The sequence below is a fragment of the Canis lupus genome (assembly GCF_048164855.1).
Source record: "Canis lupus baileyi chromosome 16 unlocalized genomic scaffold, mCanLup2.hap1 SUPER_16_unloc_1, whole genome shotgun sequence".
NCBI classification, from domain to species: Eukaryota; Metazoa; Chordata; class Mammalia; order Carnivora; family Canidae; genus Canis; species Canis lupus.
This window is the reverse complement of record NW_027326424.1, coordinates 1,422,475-1,445,818: the sequence shown is the minus strand read 5'-3', so window position 1 is coordinate 1,445,818 and position 23,344 is coordinate 1,422,475. Positions and strand designations below refer to the sequence as shown.

At 47.9% G+C, this 23,344-nt stretch overlaps 1 protein-coding gene across 2 annotated transcripts in view; it reads right to left on the bottom strand.

Annotated features, from left to right (window-relative positions):
• LOC140629522 (membrane-associated guanylate kinase, WW and PDZ domain-containing protein 2-like) overlaps positions 1-23,344 on the bottom strand; it is a 125,604-nt gene that overhangs the window by 15,691 nt on the left and 86,569 nt on the right. Inside the window, exons 1-2 of one of the 2 annotated variants that reach the window (XR_012027380.1) lie at positions 8,042-8,363; positions 7,354-7,464 (exon numbers count right to left, since the gene is read on the bottom strand). The exons of the other annotated variant lie outside the window; for it this stretch is intronic. The gene's annotated coding sequence lies outside the window, so the exon portion shown is untranslated. Of the gene's footprint in view, positions 1-7,353; positions 7,465-8,041; positions 8,364-23,344 lie in introns of those variants that run through there. 2 annotated transcript variants of the gene reach the window in all.

Genomic DNA, 23,344 nt, shown 5'->3' with positions numbered 1-23,344 from the left:
AGACACAGAGAGAGAGGCAGAGACCTAGGCAGAGGGACAAGCAGGCTCCCTTGATGTGGAGTCTGATGTGGGACTCAATCCAGGGACTCTGGGATCGCGCTCTGAGCCAAAGGCAGACGCTCAACCACTGAGCCACCCAGGCATCCTGAGCATGCAACTCTTGATCTCAGGGTTGTGAGTTTGAGCCCCATGTTGGGTGTAAAGATTACGTAAAAAAATAAGATCTTTACAAAAAAATTCTAATTCTTTACAAAAAAAAAAAAAATCTGTCTATATGAGCGGTCAGCAAACTCTTTCCTGTAGAGAGCCAGAGAGTAAATATTTTAGGGTTACCAGGACATATGGTCTCTTCACAATTACTCAATTTTGCTCTTGTAGTATGCAAGCAGTCACAGCCCATAAATGAAGGGCATGTCTGGGCTCCAAAAAAAAACAGTATTTTAGAGACTAAAATTTGAATTTTATGATTTTCAGGTAACACAAAATACTGTGCTGCTTTTGATTTTTTTAATGCTATTTAAAATATAAAAGCCATTCTTATTATTTTGTGGGCTGTACAAAAATAGGCATTAGAGTGGATTTGGCTCCCAGGATGTGGCCTGCCACCAGATGGTCTATGTAATAATCAAATACTGACACAATCTTCCAGGTATAGACTAAAAGACTCATTAATCGAGCATTTAATATGTGCCCAGTAAATAAGCAATATGAATAAAGTACTTGTCTTTGGGAACTTAAGAGTCCAGAGGAGAAAAGATATTAAAATTAACCAAATGAAGAGATAAGTAAAGGACATGACAGAGGACTGTAAGAAATAGTCACAGAGAAACCTACTTTAAGCAGGGTAACAAAGGTCTATCTGAGGAAGTACTGTTTAAATTGAGACCAGAAGAAAGAAAATTACTCATTGTATGAAAAGCCAGGAGAACAGAGTTATGGCCCAAAGAATAAAAGATCACTAGGACAGGGGAGCCTGGGTGGCTCAGTCAGTTGAGCATTTGCCTTCAGCTCAGGTCATGAGCCGAGGGCTCCCTGGATCGAGCCCTGTGTCAGGCTCCCTGCTCAGTAGAGAGCCGGCTTCTCCCTCTCGTTGGCTCTCTCTCACTCATTCAATCTCAAATAAACAAATAAAATTAAAAAAAAAAAGATCACTAGGACAGAAGGGTTTGACATATGTAGGGAGTGATGAGTTATCATTGAGTCAGCATCACTGAAACATAAAGGGCGAGGAGGAGAGGTGCAGGATTCAACGAGAAGCACAAGCAGGAAGCAAATCCTACAAGGCCTTGTCAGCTAAGTCAAGGGATTTGGGAAGAGTTTCACAAAGCGGAATCATGATTCTATTAAATGTTTTAAATGGCTATTCATTTTTGCTATTATGTGGCAATAGATTTGAAGGGGAATAAGAGAGATGGGAGATAGTTGGAAGACTGGAAGAAGAATGCATGTGTGTGTGTGTGTGTGTGTGTGTGAGAGAGAGAGAGAGAGAGAGAGAGAGAGAGAGATAGAATGACAAATACACATCAGGTTTTATTAAAACTGAAATACTAATAGCAAAAATAAAATCATTTTACAAACCTAAACTGATAAGCCTAATTGTAGAATTTAATAAAACGTTCAACACTAGAGAATCTGAGCAGTAATTTGGAGGTCAATGGAGTGAGATTTGACCTAAATACAGAACCAAATATTCTAGGAAGAGGATAGAAAGCTTCATTCAACATTTTCCATCAGCTAAACAATGATATTGTTTATATGAACGTAGATAAGAGAAAGAACTCCGAATGAATAGGTAGGTAGGCCTCATAAATGAGTAAGCTTTGATAGTTTACTGCTCATCACAGTGAACAGTTATTCAATCCAGCTCCGTAATGACATTTTTTCCTATTACCAAAGGCATTTATCTAATAACACGACCCTATTAGTAGATCTGTCTAAATTGATATTGAAAGGACAATTAAATCTGGCACTCAGGCCACGACCACTACTCACTGCAGTAGGTTGGAAGGTATTGAACGTCATTTTTAAAAAAGGTATACTGTTAACATTGGGAGCATTAACGCTAATTAGAGTAATGACTTCATTCAGCAATTTCCTTTTTTATGAGGCCATTTGGATCAGGCTCTCTCCTCCACATAAAAGGGCAAATCCTCACTAATTTAGATGATTACCTCATAGGAATGAATACTAAATGAAAACAGTACCACAGGCCCAGCCTATCAGTTTTTCCTCATTACGCCATGTCCCTATTACAGTGGAAACGAGATGAGAACACAGAAAGGTCTTCTTCTTCAGTGATTCACACACAGGTCTCCAGTCTTCTTCCCTGACAACATTTTTATGCTCAGAAAAGAAAGCCTACTTCATGTTTGAAAGTTCAGTTTTAAGAAACAAGTGTTGATAAATCTTTATTTAGATATACTAGGAATCCATTGTCACTAACTGAGGTAGATAACTGCTCATGTAAGTTTTGAGTTTTGTATTAATCAATTAAAGCATTGCTTAGGGGAAAAAAAGGCAACTTAAACCAAATTTTTCCATCAGTCTCTTAGATTTATGTCACGAGCAACAGACAGCCTATGTGTGACTGTTAGTTTCAAGAAACAATTGCTGTGCTTTGGGCTAGAGGCAGCATGCTGAAATTCATGAATTACAACTCTTCCGACAGGAGTCTTTGATGGCTCCAGGGACTGGAAATAGAATATGAAACTTTCACCTAAAGGTCATTGGCTCCAATTTGGCCTAAACTGGTAGTGACTAAAAGTTATTATCGATAGACAGGTGTTCAGCAAGTGCTACAAAATGAGTCGGTGGTTTCAGTGTAATTTCTAAAAGACAGGTTTCTATGTCAGGAACTCATGATTACCTCATGCCCTAAGGTGGATAGTTTTAGACAAGAGTCAGGACACTGACTGCAAGGAGATATTCCACTGCCTTCTAGCCTTTTCAAATGGTGTTTTTAAATGGGAACAGCCAAAAGTTTTTGGGCAAGTAGCAAGAATGTTTGTCACTTGGTAGTTTTGTGCTTGATAGATGTAGAGATATATTTATATCTAATAAAGTCTCTCTAAATATCCTTGTGTATGTATAAAATGTGGCAGGTTTTAATGAGAAATGATAAAAAAGATTTTATTAAGACAATTTAATACTCTTGCCTTTCGAAGTGTGATCTGCAGATCAGCACCATCAGCATCACCTCGTTTATTAGAATAGCAAACTTTCGTGCCCACTCCAGACACATTGAATCAGAATCTGCATTTTAACAAGGCCTTCAGGCTATTCAGAGGCACAATAAAAATCTGAGGAGTACAGTGTGTCTAGAGGGCACATTGTACAACTGCTCACTGAACACAAAGTGTACTCAATGAACATATGTTGACAAAAATAAAGACCTGAATACTGTTTCTGTATGTTAGTTTCAGAACCTAGTATCCTGGGCTGTTTATATTACTTACGTTGTCACTTATAAGACTGGCTGCTTGGGGGATCCCTGGGTGGCTCAGTGGTTTAGCACCTGCCTTTGGCTCAGGGCATGGTCCTGGAGTCCCGGGATCGAGTCCCACATCAGGCTGCCTGCATGTAGCCTGCTTCTTCCTCTGCCTGTGTCTTTACCTGTCTCTCTGTGTCTCTCATGAATAAATAAATAAAATATTAAAAAAAAAAAAAGACTGCCTGCTTACCTACTATGTTGGCAACCCCAGTAGACTTTAAGCTTCTAGAGAGCAGGGGCCCAACCAGACATCCGTTTTGACTCCAATCTAGGTTTTATCAGTTGAGTAATGGAACTTGAAATTATGTGTCTTCATTATCTTACGTTAAATTAAGTCATGCTAAATAGTCCTATTCTCATGCAACACTAATTTAAACAGACTGTGTTTACCTGAGAGATCTGAAGAGCTATCGTGATGCCCTGGATCATTACCCAGCAGTAAATTGCTAAACCACTATTTAATGACATTGATGGCTGAATACATGGTAAGGGTATTTTGTCCACTCCACTAAACTTGTTAGCAGCCACCAAATTAAATACTCAGACCAATTTTTAAAATGGCTTTGTGTGGAACATGTTGCTATTTAATACATTTCATTAAATTTGGTCAACATGAAACTGATTAACTGGGAAATATTAAAATTTGGATTATTATTTTATTTATATGAATGTTTATAGTCACTATTCCCAAAGGAAAAATCTAAAACACATTAACTTTATGAGGCTGATAAATCATTTAGCTTGAAGTTCAGCTGCTCCCTAGGATCTGGGGCTTCTATTCTAAAAATAAACAAAAAAATTTAATGCTGTATTGCACATTTTCCCCAATATACCTTTAATTGACCTTTTCAAGTTATGCAAATAAAAAGTTTATATATTTGGGTGCCCAAGGTTTTCATGAGAGGCTCTCAAGCCAGCTAGATACGTCAGCTGGGCAAGTTCCCTAAATTCTCTGAGCCCATATTTCAACATTTGTTGGTTTATGACCAACTTGATAAAACTACTCTGAGTATTTAATGAAATGGACATTAATAAGTTTTTTGGCTCATACGTACTTCAGGGATGTTTGCTACTCATTTCTGTTACTATTTCTACTATTACTATTTCCATTTCTTTTACTACTATGGCTACTACTACAACTACTACTTATAATACAATATTTGTGTTGAGATCCTTGGGTTTTAAAATAATTGAATACAGAAGATCCACTCCCACACAGTTCACCAGGTAACATCAAAACATAATGCTCCTCATTAAAGAAAACCTTAAAGATATTTAAGTCTACAGGCATAATCATCTTTTTTCTATTAATGCTAAAGTATCTCTATTACATTTAATCTGATCTTGGCGTTTCTCTAAGCATGGAAAATTAAACATTTGATTTTGATGATTAAGATATTGCCAACAACAACAACAACAACAACAAATATTGCCAACAACTGTGGCCCCCTACATCCTTTCTCTTTATAGAAAAGAATGGTCTTTTTATTAGAGCCTCATTTTTCCTTCTACTTAGAAGCAGTATAACCTAGAATGAAGACCACAACTTAGACAAACAAAGGTTAAAATCTGGGCTCTGTCACATAGTAGCTGCGCAACCCTGAGCATGCTATAACATTTATAAAACATACAGAGATAATAATAGTACCCTTCCCATAGACTCATGAGGATATTATATGAGTTGTTGCACATTTTATTTGCATAACATTCCACATGGTGCAATGGTCATGACTAAGTAACTGATAAATGCTATTTTTATTGCCTACACCTAAAGTATTAAAAGGTGAAGAGCAGAGTTTCTGCCCAGTGGTCATACTAATTTAATTGCATGCTCAGTAGAGGACACATATCAATGGCTTGATTTTAGAAACTAGGGAACCAAGACTGCCTCAACCTTTTAGGTTATCTTTTCTCTCATCTCCAGTATTGGGTTCTCTGGAACCCTGACAAATATGATGGCCTTTAACTTGCCCTAGATCATGGTAACTTACTAACTTTCTAACTCCATTCTCTTACTCATTGCTTTTGCCTTCAGAGTCAGAGAGGGTCTTGACCAACCATGTAGTTCAAACTCTCATTCCAGATGTTCCAGTTATGTCTGCTTTTTCTGTGTTCATTCAGCCTCTGTTTTTAACATTTTCAATGTTGGACATTTCACTATATAATTACGTAACCCATTCCATTTCTGGGTAGTTCTTAATTATGAGACATTTATTCCTACTGCTGAACAGAAATCTTTGTTCCCTATTACATAAAGCTAATGATACTGATTTTGGCTTTTGGAACAGAATAGAGTAAGTCTACAGGTTCTTCTGCATGATGCAGCTTTAGATATTTCAAAATTGCTGTCATTATTTTATTCTTAAAATGTAGTGTTAAATAGAATTGAATATGGTGTTGGAGATACGGTTTTATCAGTAATGAAAATGGGACTATTACTTTCTTCTCTGATTTAGATATTATCTAATTATCAAATAAAATTTGAATGACTATGTTGGGTTAGGTAGAAATAATTTATTTTTAATCCAAGTTGTAAGATGAGATTGCCAAAAAGAGTATGATGGTTTTCAAAATTTATGTGCCCCTTTATGATCCATGGACTTTTTTTTAAAGCATCAACTAATTCAAGAAAAAGGTTTCCCCTCTTGTTTTCTGTAAATAATTGCTGATAATTTAAAAAATATTTTATTAGCATCTTGTACTACAAAAGTGGGCTTCCCTTTATAAAGGACCAGTTTAACAGGGTCTCCTGGTAAACAAAAGTTCCTGGACTGTGTGTGAGAGAGAAAAGATGACAGATGAAAGCTAACCTAGAGCTATCAATTAGGTCTTGTTGGTAAGTGCTGGCCTGGAACTGACAGCTATACCTTGGTGTTCTTCTGCCAAACATCAACAATTTCTTAGCACACCAACTTCAGAGAAGGTCTCTCTATGACTGATGATATCAAGAGAAAAAACAGACCACTCTCTGCTGTATCTTTCCTATTGCAGCTTTAGCCTTGCTTCATCTTTTCACCTTCTAGGTAAGAATTACTTAGAAACCCTGTCAGAAAATCATCCCTGCCCTTCAGAGTATTTAATCTATAAAGAACTCTCACTTCCTTGAACCCTCTTAAAAAACATCTCTTGGAAGACCAAATTCTAAGGCTTCCTACTGAGATGTCACACAGTTCCCTGTAGGTGTGAGCTTTCCCTCATTGTGATGAGTCAATGAACCCACATTGGTTCAACGATATGTATGTTCCTGCTGATTTTGGCTGCAAGGTGCTGATATCTTGTTATGGAAGTGACAAGTAAAATGAGAAAGACTACCTAGAATTTTACCAAATGTAAACCTTCCTATAAATTTCTTATGGCCTATGAAACCAGGTATAATAAATCTACACACAATGATACCAATTTGGACACTATATCCTTTAATAAAGGCCCATTTATGCATGTTACCATGAACTGAATGAAAATCATTTTCTGATGGGAATCCTGCTAATGCTTTCTCTAGAGGCTCATTCTTGACATTCCTCAGAACAGAAAGTAGGTGACCTTTTGTTCAGGCACCTGTCTTCTGGCACCTCAGTTTTTATAAGAGAATCAATCCTATCTTCCACTCAGCTGATAAAGCATTTAATGCTCCACTTGACTGGCAATAAGGGCACCAGTACATCAGGTACACGTCAGAAGGATGATCTTGGACTTATGGCTGTTCGATATATTTCAAAAGCACAGCACAGACCTGCATCCAATTCAAAACTAAATGCCTCTCCCCCATTTCCTCTTAAAATCATGTGAATCAGACACTTCTGAGCTAATAATTAAAAAAAAAAAAAAAAAAAAAGGAAGAAAGAAGAAGAGAAAGAAAAACCCACCTCTCCCCACTCCCCAGCCTCCTCCAGCTTCTTGACTAATACCTCTGGGCAGTTCACTTCAGAATGGAGCAGATTCCTGAGTGCACAATGGCAAACTGGCAGACAAGTCCCCTGTCACAGAAAGCACAGGCGACGCTTTCTTTGTAAAAAAAAAAAAAAAAACAAAACCCCCCCCCCCACACACAGGAAAATACAGAGGCTGGAACAAAAGACAGGGTCCCCGCACAGCGAGACGAGGCATCGCGCGCCCGTCTTGCGCGCGCCTCCGCCCGATCGTCGGAGCGGCCTCGGCATCCGCCGGCGACGACCCCGCGTCCTCCCCGGGCGGGCGGGCTCCGGCTCGGGGGGCAGAGGCCGCGCCGCGGGCAGCCTGGGGCGGGCGCCCCGGGGGTCGGGGCCATTTCAAACTTAGCATATTTGGTCTCAATTAGGTGGAAAATGGAGATAAGGCGGGCGCAGCCCGAGGTCTCGGGGCGCCGTGGCAGGCCGGGGAGCGCCGGCTCAGCAGGTCCCGGGCGCCCGGCCGAGCCCCGCAGCCCCGGGGCCGAGCCGCAGCCCCCCGCGCAGCCCCCCGCCCGGACCCCGGCCCCGGCCCCGGCCCCGGCCCGACCCGACCCGCGGCGCCGAACAAAAGCCCCAGCCTGGCGGGCGGCCCCGCGGGGGGCGCGGCAAGTTGGGGCTCGCTCACCTGGAGCCGGGCGCCCGCGAGGCCCGGGGCCCGCTCGTCCCGCCGCACCTGGCCATGCTCCTCGCTCCGGCTCGCCGCGGACCACCTGTGCCGGCGCGCCCCGTCCTCCCGTCGGCGGCCCCGGGCGCGAGCAGAGCAGCCGCGGCCCGGCCTCCGCGCCCCCCGCACGCGCCCCGGGCTCTGCCTCGTCGAGCCGCGCGCAGCCACCGAACCGCCGCGGACGCTTTTGTTTTCCCTCCTCTCGCAGACGAGGCGCGCGGCGCTCGGCCCGCCCGCCGCAGCCCCCACCTGCAGCCTCCGCGCCGCCCGCCCCGCCGGGGGCCTGCCCATCGCCCCGCGCACCCCGCCCGCCGCGGGCGCCGGCCGCTCGCTCCGGGGCTCCCCCGCTCGGGAGGGGGCGGCCCTCGGCGCGGTCAGGTGACCCCCGGCGGGGCGCGGGGCGCGGGGCGCGGGGCGCGGGGGGCGCGGGTAGTACACGCGCGGGCACAGTCACGGCACCACGCGGCGAGGGCGCCCGAGCTCCTGCACGCGAAGGCACTCGGGGCCCCCTGTTCGCCCCGGAGAGAAGCTAACACAGGACCACGAGGTGTAATCAAAGTTCTCGGTGTGGATCCCGAGGCCGCTCACTTTCAGAACCGCCCGACTCAACAGTGGCGGCAGCGCTCCCTCCCGGGGTAACGGGCCCCGGGGCGGCCACGAGGGCGGAGGTTAGGGCGACGGGCCCCCCACCCCCACCCCCACCCCGGCGGAGGGTCTGTCCCGCGGGGGGCCGCCCGGAGGGGGGCCGAGGGGATGTCTCTGCGGAGATGTCAGTGCGAGAGCAGAAATTTCCGTGCAAACCCCAAGAGCTCCAGAAAGCGGCGCGGGGGGGGGGGGGGGGGAGGCGGGGAGAGAGGAGCGCACCAAACCCCCTCCCTCGAAACGCAGGGAACACTTACCTGCCAGGTATGCGCCCCGACTGCCAGGTGGAAGGAAGCAAGCCCAGGACGCAGACGAGGTCGCGGGGGTGGGGGTCGTCTGAGCCCGGCTGATGCACACCAAGTAATCCACGGTGGGGGGTCCGGAGCCCCTCGCCCCATTCCCCGCACTTTCCACCCGAGGCCAGCCCCGGGCTGCGCGCTCCGGCCGCGCGGAGATGGCGGGAGCTCGCCGCGGGGGTTCCCAAGTGCCGCGTCCCGGAGCTCCAGGGCGCGCAGCCCCGACGCCGCGCCTCGCCTTTCTTTGCTGCGCAACGCCGGCGCGAGCCCGAGGTCCCCGCCGGCATCCCCTCTGCAGGCCCGGACAGCGCCCGGGGCAGCTCGGCCCGCGGCCCGGAGCTCGTAGGTGCGCGGGGCCGGGGAGGCGGAGGGAGAAGCGCGGAGCGGCGGGCGGGCGAGCGGGCGAGCGGGCGAGCAGCAGCCTCCTCCGGCCCCGGCAGCCCCGCGCGCGCCCGCGCCGCCTCCGCGCTCTGCCCGCCGCCGGGCCATTCGGCCCTTATATACCAGCCCGCCCGGGGCGTGGCCGGGGCGTGGCCGAGGCGGGTGGGGGCGTGGTCTGGGCGTGGCCTGAGCGGGGCAGCCAGGGAGCCGCACTGCTTCCTGGGAACTGTAGTTCCCTCCACCCCATCCCAGCTAATGCACAACAGCTGTCGGCATGGTTGCCGCTCGCCCTCAACAGCGGTGCCCCCTTGCGCCCTCCCTTCGCAGGGAAGGCTGGGATTCCCGCCTCGCTGTCAACTCCGTTAGATCTAGGCTGGTCCTTGATGCACAAGGTGGGGGACCTCAAGCCCCCTAAACGCCTCCCGCGATGACAAGCCTGGAGTCCGACAAACCGAGCTAGGTTGCAGTCCCAGCCTGCCATGAGCCGCCCGTGTGACCTTCAAGGAAGCGTGTGACCTGCGAGGCTGCAGAAACTGAAGTCTGATCAAGAGCATGGCAGCTCCTCAGATTCTTCATCTGAAGCAAAGGATATTAGAGTTTGCTTCATCTGAAGCAAAGGATATTAGAGTTTGCTTCCATCTGAAGCAAAGGATATTAGAGTTTGCTTCCACCGGACAGAGAGAGCACAAGCAGTATTAACCTCACGTTAGAGACAAAAGCAAAGCTGGGAACAGTTAGACAACTTGCTTAATGTCACAGAGCAAACAACGGAGTCTGGACTCGAACCGAGAGTTCTCTCAGAGACATCTCCACTTTCTCCACAGTTCCAGATGGTCTGTCTATAAATCCCCCTGCAGCAGGACTGAATCCTCTCACTCTTGTGCTAGCTGCACTAGGGTTCATTTCAGGAAGAGCGGGTGCTCTGCACAAGCTGGTATAAGAATGTGGCTGAGGGATGCCTGGGTGGCTCAGGGGTTGAGCATCTGCCTTGGGCTCAGGTTGTGATCCCCGAGTCCCAGGAATGTTGCATTTAAGATGCTACAGAAATGCTTAGGAGGGGCAGTCCAGTGGGCAGCAGTTAGAGATATGGCCCTGGGACATTAGAGGAAAGTGAAGGCTACGGGTAATCGACAGTATTTCAAGCTATGGGGCTGGATGTCAACTCTAACAAGATAAAGATGCCTAAATATAGGTGAGGTTAATGTCAAGGAAAGGTTTCCTGGGGATATGATTTTTAAGTATCAGTTTAAAGACAGATTTTCTAAGATGATGTAAAGCTGTATCATCTTTGCAAGCATTCGATCTAACACTGCAGCCACACATTCACTGAAGGACAAATATAACAGAATACAGTGTAATGAAATACACTGAGCTGAAAGACTGATTTTACCTTATGGAGGTCAGGAGTCATGCTGTCCTCAACATGGTTAACAGCCCAGCAAAGGTGATGGGGACAGGATGAGTTCGGGTGTTCCTGGGTCCAGATCTTAACACTGTTACTAAATAATTATTACCTTAGTTAAGTACCTTAAGCTAAGTTTCAGCATATTCTTTGATAAGTAAGCATACCATGGTTATGGGACAAGAAATAACGTATGGGCTATATGTCTAGCACATCTTATGCATTCATTAAAGGAGAGTTGCCATTATTTATTTTCATTGTTATTTTTGTGACTTTCAGTATTAACCAGGTTAAAGCTACATTTCTAAGGATAGAACAATACTGATTTCTATCATCAAAGTGACATATGTCAGAGAGAGAAACATTTCTGATCTGAGACACTGAAAGATCATCCCATGGCTTTTCTAGGTGATATAATGCAAAAAGTAATGGCAACAGGGCCCCTGGGTGGCTCAGGGGTTGAGCGTCTGCCTTTGGCTCAGGTGATCCCAGCGTCCTGGGGTCGAGCCCCTCATCAGACTCCCTGCATGGAGCCTGCTTCTCCCTCTGCCTGTGTCTCTGCCTCTCTCTGTGTGTCTCTCATGAATAAATAAATAAAATTTTTTTAAAAAGTAACGGTGACACCCTTCTCCCCTGTGAGCCTCCCACCAGAAAATTCCAATGTGCTCCTGGCGAGGGAGTGCGGGGGAAGGGGGGTTTCCACCCTAACGGTGGGATGGAGGGACACTCTTCACGGGAGCTGAGTGGATGTCTTCTTTAAAAAGAAAATTTTTTTTTTTTTTTTGGTCACACAAAACCCAGTTGTGAAAGGAAACGAAAATGCCAGCCCTGTTTGACAGACATCAGATTTATGATCATTTTTTAAAGCCTCAAGTACGTCACAAGAATTGGCCCACCCACTGTACTGCCCCAACTGTAAACAGGGCCCGCTGCCCGGTGCCTGCCTCCCCCCCTATCGGATCTGTGGTCCCCCACCTCTGGACAGCCCTTGTTTCCCTCCCTCGGTCTCTGGTGGGTTAGAGACGCCTGGCTGTATGGAGACGAGGAGTGCCCCGTGGAGCTCTGCGGGCTAAACCCCTAAGACAAACACGGCCCGCTCACGCCTGCCCCGTCTGCAGGCAGCCCGCAGATGCTAATAAACACGGTTGAGGTTTATGGTCTGCCCATCGATTTCTCCATCCATCTCCTACCCGACAAGTCAGGAGATCTTTTATTCCCCCCTGCTCTTAGCGTACGAACTCAGTAAACTGTTGTCAGGCTTGGCGATACGTTTATGAATTTTGGCCTCCAGATGTGGCTGGAAATAAAAGTAAACACAGGGCATGAACAACTGCATTTCAGGTTTGTGCCCTGCGAGGCTGAGTCTGCAGAACCGGGGCCTGGAGAGACTCGTGTGCCCTTTTCAACGAGACACCAGGAGATAGGTAGCTTTCCTAAAGGTAGGGATGCTATTCTGGGCAGGAGGGGGATGCCAAGGTCATCGGGAAATGTGAGGGCAAGGACTGGAATGCAGGGATTTGGCCCCTTATCCAGAGTCACTCACAATCCGGCCCCTGCACCGCTGGCCCGGGGCCGGCGGGGCGGGGGGGGGGGGGGGGGCGGGTGGTCACAGCTGTGTTCTCCAACTCCAAGTAGGACGCAAACCTGGTGGGTGGGGGAAAGGCTTCAGATTGGCAAGAATTCTAAAAATCCCTATCATGCGATCTACTTTGCTGGTATCATTTATCCAGAAAGAAGACACACGGAGGTGTTCAGAAAAGAGGCAAAGGGGTCAAGCGTAAGCGGATAGGTCTGTCTATTCCAACCATGAACCAATAGGTTTTATTTGAGTTTGCGAGTCAAGAATAGTAGTGGGGCTAGGGAGCCTTTAAATCAGAAGGTCAGCTCACCCATCCCTAGTGAGAAGCAGAGAGAAAGTAACACGCACCTCTGAAAAACGCAATGTGTTCTAAGTTGGCATTTCTTCTGCTTTTTCGTTAGAGGAGAAAAAAGGGAGGGGGGGAGACAGAGTGCTAGGCAGAGCATTTGGCTGAAGTGGAATACCGCATGTCTTTTTGGAGTGTATTTGTTTTAGCAAAGTAATAAAACAAAAATTCATAAGGCAAAGGTTTTCTTGGTAACAATTCAGTGGAAATATTTGTGAAGTCGTGACCAACTGCACATACTGAAGATGTTCCCCCTGGAAATGGCTTGGCGAGGTGACAGGCTGGGCATGTGGACTAACGAGGGGGCAGCGGTCACTACAATCCACCTTTGTTCAGTTCCAGGGAAGAGGCTAATAATTCATCTCCAAACATCGAGTAACAGACCAACATCTGCATGAAAACTGGATCCAGTAAGCCAGCGAGAATGGTTGCTCTGGGGGAGGTCATTAGCTCCACGCGTGGCACTTGCGTGGTTTGGGTTGTACCTATCTGGAGTTTATATCTTGTTTTGTTCTTGAAGACGAACCTGAAAAATCTAGTCCTTGGATAAGAAATCACAGAATCATTGAATTACATCCTCAGGAAGATTCACGAAAGGTCAACCATGAATTCTCTGCCTCTGTACTTCGATGTCGGGGGTGGGAGGGGGGCACAATGCATGCAGCAAGCTAGTTGGCTCAGTGTACAGCCCTGAAGTGTGCTCTGACATTCTTTTGGAACTACGTGTTGAGATATAAAGATGGGAGATCTTTAGGTTGTACCTAAGAATCCAGATTTCTGGATAGTTTCGAAAAATGAGAAGATCCGCAGCCCCATACGTGTATTCCTACACGGGAACAGTAGCCACCTGAGAAGCAGCTGGGTGTGTGCCCGCCAGCATACTGTAATCTATACTAGGCCAAAGCACCGGCCTTTTTCACTCACTTGGGTTACCTCTGTGGTCCCTGTAGGCATTTGAATTTATAATCCCTGGTCAAAAAGCATCTCCACTAGACACTTCTCTTGATCTCTTTCATGGCACTGTCAAGGATGGATTTTGATCCACTCAGCCCTCCTACCTACGTAGAAATAACATAGTGTAGTATAAAGGGGATCAAAGATAAGAGAAGATCAATGACTGGCCCTCTTGGATTTCTTGGTGCAAGCCAGTAGAACTTTCAGTGCTATGATACTTCAAGGTCTCTAACCATGAAGTGCTTTGAGCAGGTGTGTCTTTGTGCATTATAGATGCTACTTAACTGCAGCATGAAAGGACCCAAGAAAGCATCCAACAGACACAAGTCACCCCTGTCTCTCTCTCTCCCTGACATTTGCCATGGGTGGATCACAGTATTAATGTGTTTCAAGGGGGCACAATCTCTTCAGGGGGCTACAATACAATAAATGTGTTCGTATAAGGACCCAGGAACCAATGGGAAGGAGCTCCCACTGGCCAAATCTGGGACATTTTGAGCACCAAATAATTAAGTGAAGTAGTGAATTATAAACCACTCAAGAGGGGGATTCCTCGCTGGCTCGGCGGTTTGGCGCCTGCCTTTGGCCCAGGGCATGATCCTGGAGTCCCAGGATCGAGTCCCACATCAGGCTCCCTGCATGGAGCCTGCTTCTCCCTCTGCCTGTGTCTCTGCCTCTCTCTGTGTGTGTCTCTCATGAATAAATAAATAAAATCTTTAAAACAAAATGAAAAAAAAAAACCCACTGCAGAGCTAGGTATTCATGAGTCCATGCCGAGAGTGAACAGACTCATTTGTTTATTATATAAATAAGTAGGGAAGCGGGGTGGACTCTTGCTAATAGTACAGTGCCAAGAACCAAATGATAAATGTTGAGGGAGCATTGGAGGTGGAAAATTATTTGCAACCATCATGGTAAAGACTGGATGAAGCAAGAATCATCACTGGATGCTAATTTTAGGAGGAAATGTAGATGAGGATCTCTGCAGGGCTTTAAAGTATCTCCCCAACAGACTGTTTATTAGTTACAAGGAAGAATAAAAACACAGTAATGATATACACTGGCAAAATCAGGACGACACCTTACATGGGCGGTCAAAATTAACATCACCAGTCCCAGACAGATGGACATTGGGTACCTCTAGACGTGTCACGCTATGAAAGACACCATACTACCTATCCAGTAGTCCCACAACATACAACCTCAGTCTAACCACAAGGAAACTTCATGTACAAAATGAATTTTCCATTAACGAAATGGGGAAGGGGGGGCTGTACTCTTCAAAAATGCCCATCTCATAAAAAACAACGGCTGTGGGAATGTTCCAGAATAAAGGGAGCTGAGGACACATGACACCTCCATGCAGTAACTGACTCTAGACTGCATTCTGCACCAGAGGGAAATGGTTATCTATGATCAGAACAATTGATAAAACCAGGACATGGGTGGAGAGTACACAAAAGTACCACAACAGTATACATTTTTGAAGGTGGTCTCTAAAACATGGCTATGTACGAGGATATCCCTCTCCTTAGGAAACGCACATCCGTGTATTTAGAAGTAAAGGCCCAGGATGTATATAACTTACCATCAGGTGCTTTAGGGGGAAAAAAAATACAGAGAGAGAGAGAGCAAATGATAAAGCAAATAGGGTAAAATGTTAAAAACAGGTGAGTCTGGGTAAAGGGCGTAGGAGTGCCTCATCCTATTTTTAGAATGTTTGAATTTTTTTCCACAAAGTTTAGAATTATGTTAAGCACGTGCATGGGTATGCGTATAAAAACAAGACAGCATGCAAGCATACTTTAAGCTCAAATCTGTGGGACAAGCCACGCAGAGCAGAGGAGTGAACACCAACTGGCAAAGTCGGGAAGGTTTAATGTGGTTCTTACAGACAGGTAGCTCTCGGAGTTCAAAAGGTGGGGCTTTCCAGAAAAAGGTTAACAGGAGGCGCCAAGATCTAGTGACTGGAACCTAAGTGTCTGCCTGGGGTGGGAAGGAATATTTCCCAAAATGGGCTCTAATGCTGGAAAGACTGTGAGCCAATGGAAGACCAAATGGCAGCTTAAGGAGCTCACCTTCAGGATCAAGAGTAGGGTGGGGGCAGGGGGTGGCATATGCAAAAAGGTGCATAACCTACTGGTGAGCAGGACAGACTGGAGAGACGGGCACCAGGAAAACCAGGTGGGGGCCACTGTCAAAGTCAAAGAGGTTGGTGGTCACCTCATGGCCATAAAATTAAGGTCAGCGTCCCACAAGATGAAGGCACAGGACGCATTGTTAAAAGATTGACAACATCAGGCCTCACACAAACAGGCTGTGTTTTTCGAATACTTAGTAGATAAGATATTGACTCATTACTTGGCCAACAAGAGTCTGAAAATACCTAATAGTAATGCGGGTCTTCACAGTGGAGAGGGTGAGGAGCTCTGGGGATAAGGTGTCAAGCTCCCATCCAGGGCGGGTCCTCGGAGGATGGGGCAGGGTGGTGGTGGGGGGGGTCAGGGGGAAAGAGGAAGGGTGGATCAAAAGGGCTGTACAAGTTTGGGGAACAATAACCCTGCGCTTAATTATAACACATTTGTTAAAGACGGCAGCGTGGAACGCACTCCCAGGAAGTGCAGAGAGGAACAAGCCATAATAAACCCTTGTTTTTACAGAGCCAACGTCGCAGGTATATATTAAAACGGTAGTGACCAGCGGAATGCCAGCCAAAAGGCAAAAAAGATAATAAAACTTAATGTGGAGGTCCAGACAAATTATTTTACCCCAACGAGAAAGAAACCCAAGGCAGAGGCCAGCCTGGGGGCAAGGACACCTCGGACATCAAAAGTAACGCACTTGAGGAGGTAGGTATAAAAAGAGATAAAAAGAGATACACAGAGTGGACATTTGAAGAAAAATCCAGGCTACAGATGCAAGTTTCAGAGCTGGTGGTTTTTTTTTTTTTTTTTTTTTTTTTTTGAGGGGTGTGACCACAACCCTGGCAGCGGATTGGACTCTAGAATAGAAACCTGGGGCTGACGCTCAACCCCTGAGAGCAGAGGAGGGATGGGGGGAACCTGTGGGTGGTCAGCGTGGAACAGGCCAGAGCGCACACAGGAAGAACTGAGAAAAAGGCCACTGGGTCTGAAGTGGTTTGGAGGGGATCACCCAAAGAGTGGGAAAAGCCGGAGTGGGATTTCCAAGAGGAAGGGATGGGTGAGGTGTTGCAATCGCATATGGGCCTCCCAGACATCTTTACCTCTCTGCATACCACGGGGGAGAAAAGGGGCACCTGGGTGGCTCAGGGGTTGAGCGTCTGTCTGCCTTTGGCTCAGGGCATGATCCCAGGGTCCCAGGATGGAGTCCCGCATAGGGCTCCCCGCAGGGAGCCTGCTCCTCCCTCTGCCTATGTCTCTGCCTCTCTGTGTCTCTCATGAATAAATAAAATATTAGAAAAAAAGAAAAAGGAGAGGGAAGAAGTAAGTGGCTATGTCCAAGAACACCTTTCAGCCTAGAAAGGGGACATGGTGGCGGAGCTGGTGGGAGGCAGAATGAATGGGCTGGAAAGGGTCAAGGTGAGGAGGTGGCCTGGACACACCTGAGAAGCAGTGCTTCTGAGCTCTCTCGTCCGTATTTGCAATCTGGGGGAGGAAGGGGTTAAGCAGGACAAGGGGAAAGGAGCAGAGAAGTGGGGAGGGGAGAGAGAGGCAGGAAGAGCCTGTGTATAGTGGAGAGGACATGAGGAGACCAGGCGATGGGCCCTGCCTGATAGGGGTATTTTTTTTTAAATCCCATTGGGAGTCCCCTCCCTTGTCTTCCTCCCATTCTACCTGTGTATCATTTACCCCGTTTAGTTAGAAACCATGGCAACAGGAAGCATGAAGAAATGACTGAAATGCTAGGAGGACATCGTGCCTCGTGGGGCCATACTTCTGTTTTCTGGGGGAACTGTATCCTTTTAGCAACAAAGAGTGAGATGTCAAGCAGGCTGCTGCTGACTGTCCCACAGCGGATCTGACCTTTACGGGACAGACAAGCCGATCGCAGCAGGTGGACCAGGCACAGCCAAAGCCCAGGTTCCCAGTAACAGCCCAGCTCTGGGGACTCTGAGGCTAGGAGACTCCTTTCCTGGCTCACTCTCGGGCTCCCAGGGTCACCGCAGCCCTGCTCTCATGCACGGTCCTCCTTCGCATCCTACAAGTCATGAGCGATCCACTTCATCAAAGGATGTAGGAGAAACCTGGTTGAGAGTCTGCTGCTGCTCTGGGGTCTTAGTGAGTAGCTCCCTGCTCTGCATCCTTATCCCCACCTCTACTCAGTGCTTCGAGGCCCCAAAATCACAGAACAAGGTGCTACAGATTGAATATTGTACCCCCCCCAATATTCGTATGCTGAAACCCGAAGCCCCAGTGTCATGGGATTTGAGGACGGGGTGCAGGCCCCATGATGGCATTGGAGCCCTTATGAGAGGAGACGTGAAAGAGCTTGCTTTCTTCACCCCGAACCCCCCTCATGATGGGAGAATGAAGCAGCCACCTATAAGCCATGAAGAGAGCCTTCACCAAGAACCTGACGACGCCGGTGCCCTGATCTTGGACTGCCCAGCCTCTGGAACCCTGAGAAATGAGTGTCGTTTAAGCCGCCAGTCTATGGAGGTTTTGTCATAGCAGCTGGAGCTGACCATGACAAAAAGTAAAGGTTTTAAGACGAACACAGAACTGTGAGCCGAGGGCTGGGGGGGTATCCACTCTTCCGCCCACACGATGTGACGCAGCCCATCATGTCGGAAGCCTGATGCCAGCCACACGAGAGCGTCTGTGCCACAAAAAGTACACTCAGCCCGAAGCTGGTGGCATGTCCAACATAAACAAGGTCGATCCCACCCTCCAGCTCTGACTCCATATACATTTTCTGGATTTATTTTGCCCTGTGCAGGGGACCCTGGCACCTCCGAGTGGATCATCTCCCCAGGAGACCCGGAAATCCCTGGTGATCCATGGGCAGGATTAAATACTTCTTTTTTTTTTTTTTTAAGATTTTACTTATTTCTTCATGAAAGACAGAGAGAGAGGCAGAGACACAGGCAGAGGGAGAAGCATGCCCCATGCAGGGAGCCCGATGTGGGACTCGATCCCAGGACCCCAGGATCATGCCCTGAGTCAAAAGCGGATGGATGCTCAACCACTGAGCCACCCAGGTGCCCTTAAATACCTCCTGAATACTCTAGATTTTTACTTTTTTTTTTTTTTCTAGCCCTTAGGAAATAATATGAAATGGTTGCCCTTGCCCTGTAGCCTGCCTCTCAAGCTGGCCTTACTGCCTCTCCCTGACACCTCACCTTGGCTCCCCTCCTGGCCAGGTCCAGGAGTGTCTGGGATGAGCGCAAAGGAAATACCCCAGCGCCCACAGGCACCCAGAGGCTGCGTGCACCATGGTGGTCCCTGTCGGAGCGGTCACGGCCCGCGGCCAGACACCCTCGGTCCTTACGGCTCGGGCCCCGCCGACCACAGCCGTCTTCAAACACAGGCTTTGAAAAGAAGCATTGCTTCGGCTCCACCCCTACCACCATCCTGGGAGACAGGGTCCGCAAGGAAAATATTTTCTTAAAGTAACTCCCTGGTTTTGGAGGGGGTTTACCTGCCATAGGGGAGTTATTTTATTATTATTATTATTATTATTATTATTATTATTATTATTAAAGAAAAACATTTAGCTGCCCCTGTAAGAGCAGCTTACTGAGAGTCGGGAAAAGAAATCTCTCTCTCTCTCTCTCTCTCTCTCTCTCTCTCCAGACCCGCCTGAATTTGAGGTTTGGCTCCAACATGAGGACAGGGCCCGGCCAAGAGAGAGGTGTGGCTCGCTGAAGGACATGTCCAGGAGGCCAGCAACCGTGAACTTGAATCCCAGCTCTAACCTCGCCTAACTCCCAGCCCGGACAGCCGGTGACTCACTTCATCTCTCCTGCCCTGGTGGCAGCATCCAGTAAAAACGTGGGGCTCCTGACCTCACTGGGCAACAGGGAGATTAGCTCATGTTTATAAAGCGCTTTGAAGATGAAAAAGCCCGTGCCTAAAGGGGGCTATTATTATTATAACTACCTGTGGAAAAAAGAATGGGAATCTAGGTCTAATGATCAGCTCCTAGTACCCATGGAGCCAGAAATGCAGGGAGCAGATCCTTGTGGGCAAGTACTCTGGGCAGCTTATACTCAGGTCTGGGGCACCGAGGCAGCAGTTCCCAAAGTCTGGGATGGGGAACACCATGGGGGGTGTCGGGCAGACAGCACAACCCAGCACCCGACTGCAGAGGAAGGAAGCAACTCCCTTTACTTTCTCTTTGAATCCTGCTGCTGGCACTTAAGGAGACAGGGTCAGTTCCAGGCAGCCAGGTCTGTGACATCTCTCCACGTGCTCACGTCCCTTCATCCTAAAGAGAAAGATAACCTCAAGGCCAGACGCGTGGTGGACAAGGCCACCCCCCTGGAATTTATACACCGGGTTTTGATTTCACGGTGCTCGTTATTTTTATATTTACTCCGTACAGGAAGTCGTCGTGGGTTCACTACATTTCATCTTAAAATAGTGTTTCTTTAACCCAGAGTTTGTCAACCTCGGCCACTGGCAACGTCGGGCTGGATAATTCTTTGCCGTGGGGGCTGCTGTGCACATCACAGGACGCTTACCTGCACTCCTGGCCTCGTCTACCCACTAGACGCCAGTAGCATCGCTCTGCCCCAGTGCGGGCGACCAAAACTATCCCCAGACATTATCCAATGTGCCCCCGCCGCCCACTCCACCCCATTGAGAATCACAGTTTTTAGTTCGATTCACTGAAAAAAATAAAAGAATAAAACAAACCCAACAGATTTAATTAGTCAAAGACTGAGCTAACGTTGCCACAGTGTAGGAAACCCTGTCACAGAGAAGCAGCTGACTGATGGGCAGGAGTTTCAACCGCTTCTGGAAGTCACAAACAGGAATGTTTAGAAACCATCTTCATTCCAGGACTTTCCGAGGGGTCATGTCCCGGTTATCAGATCTCCAGAACTCAGTGGACACCTGCCTGTCGTGACTGGCCTAACTGCCTAGAAGCCAGAGAAAGGACAGGATCGGGGCAGTCATTGGGAAACATGGGTGGAGCCCATCCAGGAGGCTCGGAGGCCCCAGAAGGGCCTTAGGAGATCCCCTCGTGCTTTCTTTCAATGGAGAAGCTGCAACCTGGGACGAAAGGCTCTGCGAGGTGTCCCAGGACAGATTCAGTGAGTAATGACACAGGCCTAGGTGCAAGGCGTCCTGCACTGTTCACTCTCCCCAGCACCGCACCGTGCACGGCGATACGCAGGGCGAAAGAAAACATCACCGCCCTCATACTCACGATATGAGGCAAAGGGCTTATAAATAAATGGGCTGCTTTCAATGTTGAAAAAGATCAGCAGCAGTGAAGCTTATATAAATAAAATAATTAAAAACCCTGCCCAGGCGGCCACCCAACAGGCACGAGGAAAGCTGCTGGCCTCACCACCCATGGCCCCGGCACCCACTGGGTTCCCTGGCGTGGCCATCTCCTGGCTTTCCCCGGGACGTTTTCCTTCCATGTCTCTCTCTCCTCTGTGGCATTTGCATTCCTCACCTCCTTCTCCCGAGATCACAAGAAGTTAAATGGCCAAACTTCCTGGTTCATGCAAAGTTAAGGCTGTCAGTTGCACAGAGAGCAGGAAAAAAAAAAAAAAAACAATCTAATGGCGAAAATCTGGTCTCAGCTCTCCCGAAATACTTCTCTGTCTCAGAGGTTGTCAGCACCAGGCACCGAAAACAAAGTCACAGCTCACAAAAGGAGCTTCTGTGAACCATCGGCGGAAAGGACCCGAGGGAAACGTGGACAGCAGGCTCTCCCAGCACGTGAGCCTGGTCTCGCCGGGCTTCACCTGCAGCCTACTGGAAGGAGCCCCTTGGGGACTATGCTCTGTGCATTCCCGAGGCCAGCCTGGAGAAGCAGCTTTTCTTCTTCCCGTTGTTCAGGGGAGGAACCCGAAGGCCACGCATCCACATTATCTACTTGGTGATTCAGAGAACCAAATCAATGGAGGCCAGTGACAGATATTAATGTGGCAACTTGCAATGGTCATACTGTCAATGGGCTAGCCTATCGATCCATAAATCAATATTCATGCAGCCTGAGAGCCAGGAGCCAGCGCTCCAAGGACCAGCTGGACACACAGGCCTGGTCTGATCCCTGAGACGCTTGCATCGCAGCATCCACTTACTGGGGTGCCACAGGGCGATGTGGGATCTGTTGCCAAAGGAACGGCACGGTCACTAAATGCAGTGAAGTCAAGAGGAGAGTCTCTGGGGACCGAGGAAGAACTGGGTCTGGAATGGTAAGCAAAGCACAGACCTGCAGAGAGGACCGAGGCCAAGCATTGCTGGCAGGAGGACGGGTGTCGGCAAAGGCCACTAGGTAAGAACACGTAATTCTGGGCCTTTGTCCGTGTTTTCTGCAACCGCGCCATGAAGCTGCTCAGCTTGACGCCATCAGCTGCATCCAGAAAGCTCTCTGTGGTCTCTTAAGCACGATACATCCTCTCCAAGAAGAAAAGAAAAAAAAAATGGTACCTGAACTCGTTTCTCTTCAGCTTTAGAATGTAAATGATTTAAATGATTTTTTTTTTAAGCGCTGCATTTCTACTTTGCTTAGAAGAGGGTAAGAGGAAATGTCATATCTTCATTCAAAAAGCACCTCTTGTGCCCCCACTAAGTGCCAGTGCTTTGCAAGGCCCTGGGGATAGAAAGAATGGATCCCACTCTCAGGAAGCTTTCGGTCCGGATTGGGAGGGAGATGTGGAGGGAAGGTGAGAAATAAAGAGATTTTTAAAGCCTGTACCATGGATAAGTCATAGGTCTGAGGTTAAGAAGATCACTGTCTCCCACCCCCAACATGCATTAGCCCTTCCTGGCTCTCCCAAGTGTTTGCACGCACACGGTCCCTTTTGATAATGTCCACAAATCCCTCCGAATGAACCAGCGGTTTATTATCTCCCCAGATAAAGCCCAAAGAAGCCACATTTGCCCCCAAGAGAATCAACAGCCCTGGTGGCAGGACGTATGGCAGGATGAGGCAGGTTTTATAACATGATTAAAATCTCCTGTCCACAGTTTTATGTTCCCTTGTTCATCCTAATAGAAAAAAAAAGAAAGAAAGAAAAGCATCTCCATCCCTGGAATCTCATGCAGGTAAACCCAGTGACATGGGAAGGGGGCTTATTGAAGAGCTGGGTCTTGTGCCGAAGAGTTGGGGACAGCTTAGGCGCCCATCACCTAAGAGTAGACACACAGAGTGGTGCCTGCACCTTGCACTTTGCCCCTGCCTAGATCAGGAGTTGGCAAACTGTCAAAGGCCAGACGCCCGCCAGGCCATCTCTGCCACAACTACTTAACCCTGCTGCAGCGGAGGAAGCAGCCACAGATAATACATAAACACATGAGAGTGGCTGAGTCCCAATAAAACCCTATTTACAAAAACAAGTGGCTGTGAGTTTTGGCCTGAGGGCCATCATCTGCTGACCACTGGCCTAGAACATTCTCCGCCCCCCAGATACCTGCCTGGTCTCTGTTCAAAGGTTATCTCCTAAGGCTTTCCTGGCCACACTCGCCAATACCCACCATCGCTCTATCCCTTTATC